The sequence below is a fragment of the Misgurnus anguillicaudatus genome, unplaced genomic scaffold, assembly GCF_027580225.2.
Source record: "Misgurnus anguillicaudatus unplaced genomic scaffold, ASM2758022v2 HiC_scaffold_32, whole genome shotgun sequence".
Classification (NCBI taxonomy): Eukaryota; Metazoa; Chordata; class Actinopteri; order Cypriniformes; family Cobitidae; genus Misgurnus; species Misgurnus anguillicaudatus.
In genome coordinates, this window is record NW_027395282.1 from 1,901,189 (window position 1) to 1,915,083 (window position 13,895).

At 36.3% G+C, this 13,895-nt stretch overlaps 1 protein-coding gene across 1 annotated transcript in view; it reads left to right on the forward strand.

The window, feature by feature from the left end:
* Positions 1-12,713: 12,713 nt before the first annotated feature.
* Positions 12,714-13,895, forward strand: part of LOC129453570 (sodium- and chloride-dependent taurine transporter) — a 28,496-nt gene continuing 27,314 nt past the window's right edge. Inside the window, exon 1 of the mRNA XM_073865682.1 lies at positions 12,714-12,924. The gene's annotated coding sequence lies outside the window, so the exon portion shown is untranslated. The remainder of the gene's footprint in view (positions 12,925-13,895) is intronic.

A 13,895-nucleotide genomic window follows, 5' to 3' on the forward strand; every position in this document is an offset into this window, starting at 1 on the left:
AACATTTCACAAAAAATTTAAATTACATCATAATTGTAGGACACTCAACATTGCTATAAATCATTCTTATCCATATTATATGAAGAGTTTCTTTGCGAAACGAGATAACCACCGTTTTGTTAATTGTTCAGAAATCACGTTTTTTGGTTCTGCATTCCAATTCATTTCAATGCAACTGCAGTTGGTTTGTTTTGATTTAAACCTTCATATCTTAAAAAATACAGCTAAGTAGCACCATAAAGCAAAATAATAACATGATAACATAATAATTAACATGTTTTGACAAAAATGTTAAAAATGGATTTATCTCGTTTTGCAACGACACTCTTCATATAGTCTTTATTTTTATATTTTTATAGATGTTGTTTACAGTATCATTGTTTTTAAATGTAATGATTAGTGTTGTATTATTTGCAGTATTTGTATGATTTATATTTTACATTTCTAGGACAAGGGAAAAATAATTTTGCTTCCTTACATTTTTAAAGGAACAGTATGTAAGAAATTTATATCAATTAATCATAAAATGGCCCTGATATGTCACCAGACATTAAGAAGTAATTTTTATTTCAAATACTTATATCACAGTGGTCCCGCCAGGATATTGTCATTTAAAAAGTGCAGTTCCAGCCCTCAACTGATGTTTATGTTGTCATTTTTAGGGATGCACCGAATCCAGATTTTTTAGGTTCGGCCGAATCCCGAATCCACCGTTTAAGATTCGGCCGAATCCGAAACCGAATACCGAATCCTACTCGCATCCTTATTCCATTAACACAGTAAAACACATTAATGAATTATACAACGTCCACAGCAGTGTATTTTTCATTTTATTTAATTTTAACTGTACATTATGCCAGGATGACAAGTTGGAAAACTATTTTGACAATTACCCTATGCATAATGAAAGTGATGCGTTGCGACACGCTCTTTTTTCTAATAAGCAAGGAGCTCCACACTGAAAACTATATTTAACTTTGAGTGAGAAGCTCCGCTCGTCAATGTCAGTTTTCAGACGGCCGTCCAATTACAGTGGAGGAGGGGCGGGACATTACCACAGCAACCAACCGGCTCACAGCTGAAGCATCACAGCTACCAAGCGCTCGGCTGAAAAACAGCTGGCATTTGGCGTCCTCAAGGCGTTTTCAGCCGTGTTTAAAAGTTTTGGTGTGTCCAGCCCCTAAGGCTCACCGAAAGAAAGAGCTCATCTCCACGTTAGCACCCGATGTGTGTAATCAACGGCCGCGTGACGTCGACCAGCGTAGCGCAAGCCTAGGGTTCGGTTCGGTGGAAAAAAAATCTAGGATTCGGCCGAACCCGAACCCCGTCAAAAAGCCCAGTATTCGGCCGAATCCGAATCCTGGATTCGGTGCATCCCTAGTCATTTTGTGTATTGGCCACAAGTTGTGTGATTGCAGTACCAGTTTTGGCCACAATCCTACATACTGTTTCTTTAAATTTAATCAAATTGGCTTTATGATTCATTTCACCTTACTATTTTAAATGTTTATTCCACTTTAACTTTAGCTATAGACAATTTTAACTTGTTTGTTTTAGCATCACTATAGCTCAGTCCTTTTTGATTCATTGAATTTAGTTGTAATGCACCAAATTTTACACTGTAGCGAATATAAAGTATAGAGACATTGGAAAGATTTATAGGATGTCTTGATTAGTTGAGTTTCTGATAGGACGTTCTGCTTGTGACCTCTCAGGTGTGTTCATAACATTTAGGATGTTGTTGGGACGCAGTTAGGATTGACATTGCCTTTCACAACGACCAACTAGAGCAGAGAAGAGAAGAGAAAGCAGCAAAGAGGATTAGATGACGTACTGTATAGGGTCTGAGGTCAAGGACTCTGTCAACTCAGTCATCTGCATGTGAACATATGTTGCACTGCATTGTATTAACTAGAAACATGCAGGTGTGTTATGAGACTTTAGTCTAGGAGCGTATATCAAGGAGCACCTCTATGATATTGTATCTCTTTGTTTCTTCAACAGTAATCTGTTTGACAATAATTACAAGAATAGTTCAACCTAAAATATGATGGTCTGAACCCATTTGACTAACTTTCCTTGACAATGGATTCTATCAAAAGAAATTTGACCACAAATATGTTTCTGCCTTTGTGTTGTGTTCAAAACAAAAATTGCCCTCTTGCTATTTTCTGTATATTGTACATTTACCATAATGACGATGCATTGTGTCAATTTGATTATTGCATGTTATATTACATCCCAGATTCGAATGTCAACATGCTCGCCAGATTTAACCATCATGATTAACATACATTTCAGTCGATAAGAAGATAACAAGCTTCGGGTTTGTAAAATAACACAATGAGAGCACAACAAGTTCACAATGAGAGGATATTCTGTTCTCAGTGAACTATTACTTTCTTTGTTAACTATTCAGTCAAGGTTATTAGCAGAATAAGGATGCAGTTCATGAGAAACAATGATGTCATAAGTATAAATGGTTAACTCAAGTCAAGCATTGGTAAATAAAGGATTTGTCAGATTGATGTTGGGTCAAGGATGAGGTTCTGCTCCACTAAATGGCACAGGGTCATCAAAACACAGAATGGTCTGACCTGAATGTGCTTTAAATAAGACCGTTATAGATTTATTTTAAATGTCATTTCAGGTCACACAGACTTAGCTTCCTCTTTTAAGTTTCATTTTAACCACTTAAAAACAGGGCTGGCTCATAATTATAGTTTTGTTTATATTTGGAATTAGCTTTAACCTTTAGATTTTTAATTTTAGTTTAATTTACTTTGCTATTTTTCCAACTAACATTGCCAATATTATGTTTAGTTATTTTAGTCATTTCTGCCTTTTTGTGACAGACAGTGTGCATTAAGGAAACACAGCATGAAGTTAAAAACAACTTGGTTTTGCAAGTCAATTCAACATAATATATAAAGTTTTAACCTGTAAATAGTTTACATAACTTATTAAATTTAGTTTAGGTTTATGAAGTCAGGAAAAATCTAAAGTGCTAAGAAATATATATATATATTCTGCTATTTCTTAGCACTTTAGATTTTTATATATATATATATATATATATTTTTTTTTTTTTGAAAAATTGAAGGTGCTCTTTGGTATAGGGTACAAAACTTCAAAAAAGCCACTCTTTGTATTCAAAAAAGTGTTATAAAAAGCCTTTATTAAAAAGCCTTTATTAAAAAGCCTTTATTAAAAAGCCGTTATTAAACATGGCTATATTACATTTAAAAACATTAAACTGGGCAGCAACCCACGTGTAGCAGCACAGATAGCCTTCGTTAGTTTAGGTTGTTTAACTTATATTTTAACTTTAAAAATTAGGTTGATTTGACAAAAATTTTGCATTTTTTACAGTGTGAAGAGATGGGTATGCAATAGGCAAAGGACCTCGACCTGGCAATAGACTTGGGCAACCGAAAGTTCATCTTTGCCATGTGTCGGAGCACCCACTGCATCAGCTCTGCCCCAATATTGCTAATAAAAGTTAAATGTAATAAATATAATTTGGCTGACGGTTTTATCCAAAGTGACTTACAGTGAGTTACGAGGTATACATTTTTGTCTATATTCGTTGCCTGAGTTCAAACCCATAACCTTTTGTGCTGCTGATGCAATGCTCTACCACTGAGCTATTAAGGAGTTTTAGTTTTATTTTAGTTTTTATTTTGCTTCATTTAATAGTTTTAGTCCCCAAACTTAAAATTCTTTCATTTTTTTTGCCAAGGTAACATTTCTAATGATCATTTACTTCACTGTAAAAATAAAAGTTGGTTCAATTTAAAAAGGTAAGTTATCTATGTTTTTCATCAATTTTCATTTAATTCAACTTAAAGGGCACAAATTATCCGATTCACAATTTTTCATGACATTTTCTTTGGATGAGTAATGCTGCATTCACACCAGCCGTGGTAAGCGCGAGTGGTTTCAATGTTAAGTCAATGTGAAGACGCGTTGACGCGCTTCTGGAGGTCTCGCGGCACGAATGAGGTGTTTACCGTGGCGCGGTAGACATGATTCCGTCTAATTCACGCATCTCGTTCGTGTGAATGGCGCGAATTGAGCATTGCCGTGGGAAATGCGCAAGTTACAAAATTTAAACTTTGGCGGAAAAACGCGCTGCCATAACCAATCAAGAGCTTGCTTTAGTAGTGACATGATTACAGGAAGTGAGCGGAGTCGCAGAAGCCCTTCCCATAATGCAAATTTCCGCATGAATGTCTCGATGACTAGAATTTCACGCGCAAATGAAGCGAGTAAACTCACGCGAAACTTAACTTAAAAAAAAAATTCTGCACATGAAAGTTTCACGTGAGCATGCGACAGTTTCACGTGAGCACATAAAACTAAACTTTAGATTTTTTTACTCCAATGTCATCTTAGTGGCTGGCTAGATTCCAATTATCAGATGTGTTTTAATAATTTTAGTTAACGATATTAATCTTGTTTCATCTGACCTTTTCTAAAGTGGCAATACTTTTACATGATTTGTAATATTAAAACAAACAAAATAAGTTTGAGTTGTGTAAATTGTTTGTTAAAGCAATTTACTAGAAATGCTTTCATGAAATGCATTTTGCTTATGTTTAGTATTTTGTTCAGTGTGATGTTAGCATGTAGTGTAAGGCCAAGTACGACTTGCACAGACGGTGTCAAATGACAGTTTGTTGTGGTTTGTCTTTACAGTGTTTGCAGATGTATGCAAAATCCGAGTTTTATGTTTAGATTGCTACTGTAGATAAAGGTGGTGCAACTATTATCAGTCACAACAATGTTGCTTATATAGGTTTTTATTCAATGCAACACCCAGCAGCTTTTCCAAGTATTACTGTACTTGAAGTCTAGTAAGGTACAAAGTTTCATGCGTATGGTGTTACTGTTTCAGACAGTCAGCGCTATGTAAGGAAACAGTGAGAACGTGTGTAAGGAAACAGTGGGTGCAACTGTTTTTCTTCTGTGACATGACACTTTAATCTTTTTACAAAGTTATTGGAGAGGAAATGAATCAGTTTAATTTTTCGTGAGGAAATGTTGACTTTGTTTTCGTTGCCTTTCTGTCTCACAAATGAGTTAGTTTTGCTAAAATGCCTTTAAACATCGTCCAAGAGATTTCTTAAAACGTGTGAAAGCCCATGTCGAGAAATGAGCAAGGCTGCAAAAAGACTTGTAAACAAGACCGATGGCAGGCTTCGACTTCCCCTTTCTAGCTTCCTCTGTAGCTGCTAGTGGAAAAATACTGACAGTTTAGTCGTATAGACAAGCGTTCGAATGTTTGAGACACATCCATGCTCTCTGCACTGTAAAAAAATGCAGCATGAAGTTTAAACAACTTGCTTTGCAAACCAATTCAACTTTCTATTCTAAGTTTTGACCTGTGAATAGTTGACATAACTTATAAAAACTAGTAGAAGTTGTTTAACTTATATTTTTATGCTACTTTAACTTAAAAAATTATGTTGATTTGTGAAATTTTTTTGCAGAGATCCTCTTATACACAAAACATGACCATGGAGAATTTTGGCTTATAATTTAGTCTTTTTATCAGTGCATATATAAATATTAGATTTTTTTTATAATTTTATAATGTTACACATACACTACATACATAAGTTGGTAATATTGTCATGGGCCAAGTCCAAATTTAAACCCCCTCACATTTAAATACCAAAAATTTGAGTTTATTCTCATTATAAAAGGTACAGAAGCGGTCACCTTTGCACTTTAACTCTTTTCCTGCCAGTGTTTTTTAAAAAAGTTGCCAGCCAGCACCAGCATTTTTCATGATTTTCACAAAAGTTTATTGCCTTCCAGAAAATGTTCTTCTTTAAATATATAAACAGACCCTCTGCTTTCAAACAAAAAAAAACCCATTTCATCCTACCTTCATTAGTTCTCTTGTAATCACCTCTCAAACATGGGTAGGTTTCTTGAAAAACACCCAATTTTGAGCAAAAAGCTGAGATAATTCCTTTTTTGCGAAGGACTTTTGATAGAGATCAGATGCAGAGTGATCTTTAAAACATACACGGACTTCTTTCTCTTTCACGTGAGGCACTACTTCCCGGTTGTATAAGTTGCGGAAGTCCGCCACCTGGTGGATAATAGCGGTATTGCGGAAAGACGGAAAATCTCGTCATTGGCGGGGAAGCGTTTTCTCTTAATTGACGAGATATCTCGTCAATGGCGGCGAAAGAGTTAATGGTACTTTCAAATGGGTGCTTTTGACAAAAAAGTGTTAGGGGACGTGCACACCAAAGCTTTTACGCCCGCGGCTGGTGCATGTTTTCAATGGTTTCCAATAGAAGCTAGGCATTTTTCAAATAAGCCACCAGCTAGTGTTTTTTTCCGCACTGAAAGCCGACGCTTGGCGGTTTTTCCGCGCTCGGTGCTGAGCGTCAAGAATTGAAAGAGATTCAACTTTGCGTGAAAAGCTCCGCTCGTCAATGTCAGTTCTCACACGGCCGTCCAATTACAGTGGAGGAGGGGCGGGACAAGTATCACAACAACCAACCGGCTCACAGCTCAAGTATTACAGCTACCAAAGCACTCGGCTGAAGAAAGCTGGCGCTCAGCTGAAAAACAGCTGGCAATCGGTTTCCTCCAGGCGTTTTTAGTCACGTTTAAAAGTTTTGGTGTGCACAACCCCTTAACGCTTCTCATTTACTTAGGTGACGTCATGTGTTGCCAAACTGAATTGAGGATCCGTCAACGTTTCTCAATTTTTCAAGCGCAAATTTGCGTGCGTCAACCAATCAAACCGCCTTATGCAAATAACCTAGTGCGAACCAGCCAATTACATTTATGCAATGCCGTAGCATGTATTGTGGCTACTGTGATTGGCTGTTGGCCACGGTTCAGACACGCCTTCCGTCAAGTATAGAGACAGAGCGCAGTTATGCAAATTTGAAAACCACGCCCACCGGGGGGAAAACAATCCAACCATCTCCATTGACTTTGTATTGCGAGAGGCTGCCTCCTTGTCATTTCTGGCTTATAACAAAAAACTGAATAATGCCGTAAAGCTGCTGTGTGACAAGATGCACAGCTAACAAGCCAAAAAACACAGAAATAAGTTTTTATAAGCTGTCAACCCCAAAAAACGAGCGTTTAAAGACACAAAAGTGGAAACAGGCAACTTTTCATAGTACTCATATTAGTAGAACTGCGTCCACTAGGGGGAAACATGGTCGGCGACCCACTTTTTTCTCCTTAAAGGCTGGGTTTTACGGCTCGACAGCTTAAAAAACTTATTTCTGTGTTTTTTGGCTTGTTAGCTGTACATCTTGTCACACAGCAGCTTTTAGGCATTATTCTGTTTTTTGTTATAAGCCAGAAATGACAAGGAGGCGGCCTCTCGCAATACAAAGTCAATGGAGACGGATGGATTGTTCCCCCCCCCCGGTGGGCGTGGTTTTCAGGTTATGTCTCTATTAACGCTTTCGCACCGTGTGAATGTATCGTAATGAAGCATGTTAGTACCTCAAAGTTATTAAGACCTATTTAAAGATTACCGTCCCACCAACAGCTTTTGTACCTCCTTCTGAGAGTGTACAATATGAGCAGTCGCACTGCCAAAAAATGATCTGGTTTCCATTTAATACTCATAGGCCACATTTACACTACCTGTTTAAAGTGACTTAATTACAAAAAATAATCTCTCAAGTGGCACAAATCGGATATGACCCACGAACATGTAAGCTGGAAAAAATTGCATAGATTTTGATTATCTCAGATCGGTTTCAGGCCTCATTCAGAAGTGGAAATAAATCGTATATATATATATATATATATATTGGATACACACATTTGTGTCTACAATGTAAGCGGAGGGATCGGATATTCCCATCTCAAGGCGTGTCGTGCGTCTCTCTTAGCAGCACAATGGAGGATGACGGCTTCACTTATTATAGTTTTATGTCTTGTTACAGAAATAAAGCTGTATAATCTTGTATAATCATTTTGCCTGTCCATTGCATATTGCGACATTTTACTTCCTCTGTGGTTTAAACTGTTCTGTGTCAGTATGTCTACCTTGAATTGTTTTGCCAAGTTTTTATTGACTTGTACATTTAATTAAAATTAAAGTGCAACAGGAAATTTTTACAGTGTAGGGCAGGCATATTTAAAGGTGCAGTGTGTAATTTTCAGAAGGACCTCTTGACAGAAATGCAAAATAATATACAAAACTATATTATCAGAGGTGTATAAAGACCTTTTTATAATGAACCGTTATGTTTAATAAGAATAAGAGACGTTTTTATCTACATACACAGAGGGTCCCCTTACGCGGAAGTCGCCATTTTATGCCGCCATGTTTCTACAGAAGCCCTTAATGGACAAACTTTTTTTATTAAGTTGTCTCCGTCAATTACATGTTTTTCTGGTGGTGACTACCGTAGCTTCTCTATGCGCTTCAAAAGCGAGTGGTGAGCAGTGGGCAGGGCCATTGGTTGCAATTCGCAACCTCACCACTAGATGTCGCTAAAATTTTACACACTGGACCTTTAATTTAGTGCAGTGTGGTAAAAATCATAGGAAAACAACTATTCTACATTTATGCATTGTAAACAGATCAATGCGGCAAATAATTAAATAAATAAATATATTTTAAATATATTTCAAAATATACAACAATTGGAAATATTGAAATATATTTTTCATATAATTTAATCCAAGGAAATATATTCACGTTTTATTGGAAGAAACACTTTTTTATGTTACAAACCCATAAACAAAACATTTAAAAAAGTTAAAATTAAATATATATATTCAACTTCTAAAATATACTTTATAAAAGTAACTTGTATTTATCATATATTTAAAATATATTTTGGCAAAGAATACATTTTTGGCAAATTTGAAATGTATTTGCTTGTCCATGAAATATATATTTTAATATATATATTGATATATTTAGGTTAAAACTAAATATATTTTCAAATGTAACAATATATTCATTCATTCATTTGAGCATTACTTTTTACAAAATGCATATTTCCAATATATGCAATATTTATGCAATATTTAGCATATATTTTTGGACAGATACATTTATTTTTTGCAATATGGGTATGCAGCTGATTGATAGCTGAACAAGTAATTAACAGCTAAGCATGTGATTGACAGCCATTGCCTGCAATTGGTCAACATTGAGAACAACGCTGCAGTTGTGGGAGAACTGTGAAAGAAAAAAAGTGATCTTGTGATCAAGACAGGAGAAGTAACAAACAAGTGGAAATTTACTGAGTCTTTACAGAGGCCAAAAGATGTGCAGATATTTATGCAAGCAATACAATACAATACATTGCTACTGCATGCATAACAGATTTAAATTGAAACTTTAGCGTGAAATATAAACACACTTATTGACTTCATCAGGTTCAGATGAACGGGGCGGGAGGCTTTAGGGGTGGGAAGCATCTTAATTCAGTTAAGCTGATATAAACATGGGCTATACCCACAAAACCACAGCTGAAGTCGCTTAGTATTTAGATGCACTAAAAATAGTTTGTTTGTTGGTGACGTGACAAAAGCACAAAAAGTTGTTTACAGTCAGTCTGGTGTTCTTGAATACCATTCCCACAAATAGTTTTGTTGGGAAAACAATATTGAATATCTGTCCTGTTGATCATTTTAGTGCATATCTTAAACTTTTAGTCAGTTTCTTAAAGGTGCCAAAGAATGCATTGAAATAATATGTTAAATTGTTCTCTGATATTTACATAGAAAATATGTGACTTTATTAAGTGCAAGAATGATTCATGATGTCCATTTAGGATTTGCCTTCATTAAATGGTCTATTATTACCTTATTTAAAAGGGTCATGAATAATAATGTTGAGCTCTGCTCTGATTGGCTGTTTCTCCTTCAGTAGCTCTGTGTGTGTGTAAACAGATCTTATGTTTGAGTCTGTATCAGATGAAGATACAGATTTTGAGGAATAATCAATTGTTTGGAGATTGTTAATGGACGTTTCTGTATAGATAGGCAAAACGTAACTGTAACAACAATAGTAGAACTTCAGCCTAAACGTTAGCATGTAGCATTAACTAGCATATAGCGCTAACTCAAGCAGTCAAAACTTTGTTTTAGCAAACTTTGTTATTAATTTAATGTGTAATTTAATGTTGGGGGCGTATATATCGACTGTGACATCACAGTTGGTGTTATGTTGAGATTGGTCGGTTTTCCAGCGGTCTTAGATGAGGTTTACATAAGAAGGAGGAAACAATCGTGTTTGAGGCTCATGATATGTCATTGCCATGTACAGAGCTCGTATTATTTATCTATGCCGAGGTAAATACAGTTATACATTATGCGACACCTTTAAAAAAAAGTATGCATACAGTTATTATTCAAGTAAGGACACATGACTTGGTAAGATATTATAAAGTCAGCAGTTTAAATATACAGTACACTCTTAGAACAAAAGGTACAAAGGTTGTCACTGGGGCGGTCCAAATATATACAATTTTGGACATATACAGTGAGGAAAATAAGTATTTGAACACCCTGCTATTTTGCAAGTTCTCCCACTTTGAAATCATGGAGAGGTCTAAATTGTCATCGTAGGTGCATGTCCACTGTGAGAGACATAATCTAAAAAAATCCAGAAATCACAATGTATGATTTTTTAACTATTTATTTGTATGATACAGCTGCAAATAAGTATTTGAACACCCGAGAAAAATCTATTTGATACAGTAGCAGTTGTTTGCAATTAGGGAGGTCAACGTTTCCAATAGTTATTCAACCAGGTTTGCACACACTGCAGGAGGGAATTTTGGCCCACTCCTCCACACAGATCTTCTCTAGATCAGTCATGTTTCTGGCCTGTCACTGGCCTTTCTCCCAGGACTCCTCTGGATCATCCAAATGGTCATTGGCAAACTTATGACGGGCCTGGACATGTGCTGGTTTAAGCAGGGGAACCTTCCGTGCCATGCATGATTTCAAACCATGACATCTTAGTGTATTACCAAAAGTAACCTTGGAAACGGTGGTCCCAGCTCTTTTTAGGTCATTGACCAGCTCCTCCCGTGTAGTTCTGGGCTGATTTCTCACCTTTCTTAGGATCATTGAGACCCCACGAGGTGAGATTTTGCATGGAGCCCCAGTCTGAGGGAGATTGACAGTCATGTTTAGCTTCTTCCATTATCTAATGATTGCTCCAACAGTAGCCCTTTCCAGCCTTGTGGAGGTGTACAATTTTGTCTCTAGTGTCTTTGGAGAGCTCTTTGGTCTTCGCCATGTTAGTAGTTGGATTCTTACTGTATGGGGTGGACAGGTGTCTTTATGCAGCTAATGACCTTAAACAGGTGCATCTAATTTAGGATAATAAATGGAGTGGAGGTGGACATTTTAAAGGTCTTTGAGGGTCAGAATTCTAGCTGATAGACAGGTGTTCAAATATTTATTTGCAGCTGTATCATACAAATAAATAGTTAAAAAAATCATACATTGTGATTTTTTTAAGATCATGTCTCTCACAGTAGACATGCACCTACGATGACAATTTCAGATCCCTCCATGATTTCTAAGTGGGCGAACTTGCAAAATAGCAGGGTGTTCAAATACTTATTTTCCTCACTGTATGTACCTTTGAGGTAAACAAAGTGTACTTTTTAAAAAGGTACCGCCCCAGTGACAACTTTTGTGCCTTCTTTTTTTTTAAGTGTACATATTGAAAACAAATGCAATAGTGCATGATATGAAAATGAAGGTACAGTAGGTGTATTAAAAGTACAGTTCAGTACAGCTTGTACAGTAGACTGTAACCATTAGCAAGAACACCGAGGTTCAAATAAACTTCAACATAATGTTTTTAGATCGAGAGGTAAAGCAGAACTAAGACACGTATGATATATAATAATTAATAGTATCATACAGAAGCTAGCCAATAATGACTTTGAAGTTCTCTGTTTTAACAGATTGGCATATCATCTTTAATCCCAAGGGGGAAATTCACAACATCTAAAAATATTACAGCTTGTTAAAATACCTAAAATGCAACTGTGTGAAATGTAATAGTATGTGTGCTATAGATGTAAAATATGTATGTGATGACCTTTATGAGCGGTTTACAGTCATAAATGTTTCACTTATTTAGAGAGACGATATTAAAGTAGAGATGGTTTAAAGGCATACAGCTCTATAAGACTAAGAAGGAAAAAGGTCATTAATACACTTATTTTTAGATGTATTTAGATTGGCAGATAGCTTGTTTTATTATTATTATTATTATTATTAATGTTTTTTGTTTACTTTGCTCCTTTTATTTCTTTACTGATGACTCTAAGAGCTTTGCTTCCTATGTACGAAAACATGATTCATAAAATATTAAAATAAAAATCAAATGAGATGCAATGCACTCAGCTGTAATGCATGAACAACCTTATCCTAAGACTAGTTAAATATTTTGTTAAAATCATTGCATTCAATAGTTTACCCTTTCCCAAATATATATATATATTTGTTTTTTATTTTAAAGAAATAAATAAACCACTAATAGTGACTTTTGAATTAGGCAATAAAGACTATGTGTTAGCCCCCTCCTCTCTCGTATATTATGTGCTGGCAGCTGTTTTGATGGTGTTGTACTACTACTGTTGACCTCTGGCGGCGCTGTTTAGCACAGTCTCCCCGCAGAAGTGATGCGATTCAGCGGCGCGCTTTTCTGAACACTGGCGCTTTAAGAAGACGCGCTGGTGCCGCGGGCGGACAGGAGGCAGGCCGGTGATTTTCCACTAGTGATGATGTCTAATGGTCACCCATGTTGAGAGACAAAGGTCAGAAAAAAGCTCATAAACTAAATTTACCGCCGCTGCTGTTATTCAGCACTCTGTCGCCACACAATACAGAAGAACACAAGAGCTTTACAGAGGAATAAAAGGAAACACAACGCAAAAGGTAACACATGTTTGATTTAGTTTGCCACTTTTATATTTCATTTAATGCACTGTTGCCAGAGCATTAAAAGCATTTCTAAACATTTTTGCATGAGTTGTGATATTTTAATTTATTTGAAAATGAAGATGAAATGAAGCAATGAAGATGTCTTTACCCCAAGTGCTTGTAGGAGTTTAACAAGAAAGCTAAGAAGTATTATAACAGTTTTTGTTTGTTTTTAAATATTTTACCTCACATTATGATTTTCAATCTTATATTAAGAAGGCTATAATAGTTTAAAAACAGTCAAAGCATACTGTCAGAATGAGTTATTTTGCATGCACGTGTCTTTCCCATTTTCAATATTTACGATCTCATTTCTCTGTTGCTTTTATACACCATGACCACATCATCAGATTAATAACAAGCGATTTGCGGTCATGATCTACTGCTGAATGCATTTCTCTTGGTGCTGTCACTTGTACTAGTTGAGTTTCCTACACTCCTTTCCACTGACTACACATACTGCTGACTATATTGAGTTAAGAATAGACAGTCGCTTTATAACCAATGGAGTATTTATCTCAACAGTATCAGTAAACGGAAGCGCAAAATGTTTTGTCATCACATATCCTAACAGTTTAAGCTTTGTGCGTGCATATAACGGTGCAACCTGTTGGATACATTTGAAGCAGTACAAATGCGTTGTTAACGCACGAGGTTACATTTTGCGGACTTTGCGCACTCTGGATGAACGATGTTGATGTAAACGGATGTCCGTGTCGTACGCGTCTTTGCTTGGAATCAGACAGGACGCGGCGTTTATAATCAGAAAAACGAAACGGAGGACTTGCGGCGCGTTTAAAAGTTTCACTTAACAATTTTAAGCTGACGCGCCTTACGCGACGCACACACAGTAGATCCGCTTGCAGTACGCGTCTTCTGTCAACGGACCTGTCATTTCCAGACCGATGGCAATTTCATTTTTATTT